Consider the following 5,000-nt stretch of genomic DNA (forward strand, 5'->3'; position numbering starts at 1 on the left):
CAGACTGGGAGGTCCACTCAGAAAACGGAATATCCCACCCCCCCGACAACCACCATTGCTCAGCTAAGCCACCAACACCCACACATGTCCTACACAGGGGTGCACCCAACATCACAATACTGCCTCCTCTCACAGCACACAAACAATGGCAGGAATGAAAGACACAGGTCTGCCACAAGCATGGAATCGGAGCGCCGCCTGTCATGAGCCAAAGGTGCATCCTGACGTGGCAAATCAGATGATGCCGCAGGCATCCACTTACTATAATCACAATCAACAAACCGACCGGCCGCCCCCCCCCCCCCCCCCATTACACCTTTCCATACAACAATGTGTACCTTAACCTAAACTATACTGTACCTTAACCTAAACTATACTGTACCTTAACCTAAACTATACTGTACCTTAACCTAAACTATACTGTACCTTAACCTAAACTATACTGTACCTTAACCTAAACTATACTGTACCTTAACCTAAACTATACTGTACCTTAACCTAACCTATACGGTACCTCAACCTAACCTATATTGTGCCTCAACCTAACCTATGTTGCGCCTTAACCTAACCTATGTTGCGCCTTAACCTAACCTATGTTGCGCCTTAACCTAACCTATGTTGCGCCTTAACCTAACCTATGTTGCGCCTTAACCTAACCTATGTTGCGCCTTAACCTAACCTATGTTGCGCCTTAACCTAACCTATGTTGCGCCTTAACCTAACCTATGTTGCGCCTTAACCTAACCTATGTTGCGCCTTAACCTAACCTATGTTGCGCCTTAACCTAACCTATGTTGCGCCTTAACCTAACCTATGTTGCGCCTTAACCTAACCTATGTTGCGCCTTAACCTAACCTATGTTGCGCCTTAACCTAACCTATGTTGCGCCTTAACCTAACCTATGTTGCGCCTTAACCTAACCTATGTTGCGCCTTAACCTAACCTATGTTGCGCCTTAACCTAACCTATGTTGCGCCTTAACCTAACCTATGTTGCGCCTTAACCTAACCTATGTTGCGCCTTAACCTAACCTATGTTGCGCCTTAACCTAACCTATGTTGCGCCTTAACCTAACCTATGTTGCGCCTTAACCTAACCTATGTTGCGCCTTAACCTAACCTATGTTGCGCCTTAACCTAACCTATGTTGCGCCTTAACCTAACCTATGTTGCGCCTTAACCCAACCTATGTTGCGCCTTAACCCAACCTATGTTGCGCCTTAACCCAACCTATGTTGCGCCTTAACCCAACCTATGTTGCGCCTTAACCCAACCTATGTTGCGCCTTAACCCAACCTATGTTGGGCCTTAACCCAACCTATGTTGGGCCTTAACCCAACCTATGTTGGGCCTTAACCCAACACACGTTGGGCCTTAACCCAACACACGTTGGGCCTTAACCCAACACACGTTGGGCCTTAACCCAACACACGTTGGGCCTTAACCCAACACACGTTGGGCCTTAACCCAACACACGTTGGGCCTTAACCCAACACACGTTGGGCCTTAACCCAACACACGTTGGGCCTTAACCCAACACACGTTGGGCCTTAACCCAACACACGTTGGGCCTTAACCCAACACACGTTGGGCCTTAACCCAACACACGTTGGGCCTTAACCCAACACACGTTGGGCCTTAACCCAACACACGTTGGGCCTTAACCCAACACACGTTGGGCCTTAACCCAACACACGTTGGGCCTTAACCCAACACACGTTGGGCCTTAACCTGCTCTGTAATTGTCATACGACGCGTTAAATTAGTGTAGTGTTGCCTAACTGCAACCCCCGCAATATAGTTTGCTACTCGCACTGCCCGGTCCCCAGTGTATCGCTTCATGTTAAACACCTTGCAGCTATACACTGTAATGTGGATGGCAGCAGGACGTACATGCTCAATGCCCTTTGCAGTTGTTCATTGGCATTTGCAGTTGTTCATTGGCATTCGCATGGCGAAGCACTTAGCCTACGCTGTGGTACGGCCTGTGTCAACTGTCCGCTGATGTTGTACGTCCAAATCACACACTGTACTGCACATTGGTCCTCATGTACTGAATGATACATCGTGGTACATGTGACCGTACAACGACTGCGCCAACAACGGCGAACCATGCGGTCCAAATGTTGTGCACTCAGCTACGTGTCGTCTCCCTATAAGAGCTGGATTGCAGTGTGGTATGCCCTGGATGGCGATCAGCATGAGCCGTCTGTTGATGTAGTGGCGCGTGTTGTCAGACGTAGTCGTCTCTTCTCACACACCGTGATAGCATGGTGCACTGCGTTCCACATCTGCGACATGCGACAGAGGCCGGTTGACAGTCGTTCGCGCAATGGACATCGCATACGTACGGGGGCCACCTTCCACGTGTTCGCGAAGCGTGCACATGTTGTTGCGTGTATGTGGGCAGACATAGTGTGTCGTGACACCTGACACAGGCATGCAACAATCGTTGAATTTGCAAATGGCGATGGACGCCTACGTTTGCTGGTGACGTTACGCAAATGAACAACTGGTAAACCGTTGTGGTGCGGTTGTTCTCGCTAGAGGTGAATCAGTGATGGCGACGATCGGTTGAGCTACCAACCGGTTGTTCCAGCGATACCCACCATGCCCACGAACGTGAATGGCATCTGGGTGTGAAGCGATACGCGGCGGTGGCTGGGTGGGACCGTCCCCGGCCGGTGAGGGGGGGCCTCCCGGCGTGCTGGCCGCGCGGTGCGTGGGCGCACGCGCTACAGCCGGCTGGTGGGGGCGGCCAGTGGCAGGCGCGCCGGCCGACGGAGGCGGCAGGCGGCGCAGCTGCGCGCCGGCGCACCCTGCACGCGGCGCCGTGCGGCCAAAGTAGGTCCTCGCGGGCCCGGTGCGAAGCGCGGTGGACATCTGCAGTGTGCTGGTCCGATTGAGGACTGTGTGCGCTGAGGATGCGCCGCCGCCCGGCGCTCGGCGCCGCGACGCCGTCTGCTGCTCGGTCGCCTCTGCGGTTCTCGCAGGTGGTTTGTATCGCAGCTGTGCGGACGTGTTGGCGCGTGCGCTGTGCTGGGAGAGTTCGCTTCGGCACCCAAGTGGGGCTTTTGTCCTTCTGTGGCGCTGGCGTTGGAGCTGCCGGTCACCGTAGGTGGCGCGTGTTGTCTCCCGCCGGCAATGCCACGACAGCACGCTCCCGGGCCTCTGTCGGCAGCGGCAAGCTCAGTTGGGAGCACGGGTGGTCGCACCTAAAGCGTCTACTCGCCAAACCCCGGGCGATTGCGCCTCTCTCGAACCCGACCAAGTACTTAGGACGGCGCTGCGCGCCGCCGGGACCTGAGAGGGTTTCGAGGTGTATGGTGCAGGGGAGCTCAGCCTCCTCCTGTTTGCAGAATAATTGAGCGGACGCTTGCGTGTTCGCGCGGGCCCCCGGGACACACTCCCGGGCGGCCGGCTGCTCAGCTCTAGTTGACGCAGCTCCCTGGTTGATCCTGCCAGTAGTCATATGCTTGTCTCAAAGATTAAGCCATGCATGTCTCAGTACAAGCCGCATTAAGGTGAAACCGCGAATGGCTCATTAAATCAGTTATGGTTCCTTAGATCGTACCCACGTTACTTGGATAACTGTGGTAATTCTAGAGCTAATACATGCAAACAGAGTCCCGACCAGAGATGGAAGGGACGCTTTTATTAGATCAAAACCAATCGGTCGGCTCGTCCGGTCCGTTTGCCTTGGTGACTCTGAATAACTTTGGGCTGATCGCACGGTCCTCGTACCGGCGACGCATCTTTCAAATGTCTGCCTTATCAACTGTCGATGGTAGGTTCTGCGCCTACCATGGTTGTAACGGGTAACGGGGAATCAGGGTTCGATTCCGGAGAGGGAGCCTGAGAAACGGCTACCACATCCAAGGAAGGCAGCAGGCGCGCAAATTACCCACTCCCGGCACGGGGAGGTAGTGACGAAAAATAACGATACGGGACTCATCCGAGGCCCCGTAATCGGAATGAGTACACTTTAAATCCTTTAACGAGTATCTATTGGAGGGCAAGTCTGGTGCCAGCAGCCGCGGTAATTCCAGCTCCAATAGCGTATATTAAAGTTGTTGCGGTTAAAAAGCTCGTAGTTGGATTTGTGTCCCACGCTGTTGGTTCACCGCCCGTCGGTGTTTAACTGGCATGTATCGTGGGACGTCCTGCCGGTGGGGCGAGCTGAAGGCGTGCGACGCGCCTCGTGCGTGCTCGTGCGTCCCGAGGCGGACCCCGTTGCAATCCTACCAGGGTGCTCTTGAGTGAGTGTCTCGGTGGGCCGGCACGTTTACTTTGAACAAATTAGAGTGCTTAAAGCAGGCAAGCCCGCCTGAATACTGTGTGCATGGAATAATGGAATAGGACCTCGGTTCTATTTTGTTGGTTTTCGGAACCCGAGGTAATGATTAATAGGGACAGGCGGGGGCATTCGTATTGCGACGTTAGAGGTGAAATTCTTGGATCGTCGCAAGACGAACAGAAGCGAAAGCATTTGCCAAGTATGTTTTCATTAATCAAGAACGAAAGTTAGAGGTTCGAAGGCGATCAGATACCGCCCTAGTTCTAACCATAAACGATGCCAGCCAGCGATCCGCCGCAGTTCCTCCGATGACTCGGCGGGCAGCCTCCGGGAAACCAAAGCTTTTGGGTTCCGGGGGAAGTATGGTTGCAAAGCTGAAACTTAAAGGAATTGACGGAAGGGCACCACCAGGAGTGGAGCCTGCGGCTTAATTTGACTCAACACGGGAAACCTCACCAGGCCCGGACACCGGAAGGATTGACAGATTGATAGCTCTTTCTTGATTCGGTGGGTGGTGGTGCATGGCCGTTCTTAGTTGGTGGAGCGATTTGTCTGGTTAATTCCGATAACGAACGAGACTCTAGCCTGCTAACTAGTCGCGTGACATCCTTCGTGCTGTCAGCGATTACTTTTCTTCTTAGAGGGACAGGCGGCTTCTAGCCGCACGAGATTGAGCAATAACAGGTCTGTGATGCCCTTAGATG

The 5,000-nt window shown here is 53.5% G+C and overlaps 1 non-coding gene across 1 annotated transcript in view; it reads left to right on the forward strand.

Annotated features, from left to right (window-relative positions):
* Positions 1-3,444: 3,444 nt before the first annotated feature.
* Positions 3,445-5,000, forward strand: part of LOC126433671 (small subunit ribosomal RNA) — a 1,910-nt gene continuing 354 nt past the window's right edge. Inside the window, exon 1 of the ribosomal RNA XR_007578661.1 lies at positions 3,445-5,000. This exon is cut by the window's right edge and continues 354 nt beyond it. This is a non-coding gene — a ribosomal RNA (small subunit ribosomal RNA).

Source organism: Schistocerca serialis, unplaced genomic scaffold, assembly GCF_023864345.2.
Source record: "Schistocerca serialis cubense isolate TAMUIC-IGC-003099 unplaced genomic scaffold, iqSchSeri2.2 HiC_scaffold_1171, whole genome shotgun sequence".
Lineage (NCBI taxonomy): Eukaryota > Metazoa > Arthropoda > Insecta > Orthoptera > Acrididae > Schistocerca > Schistocerca serialis.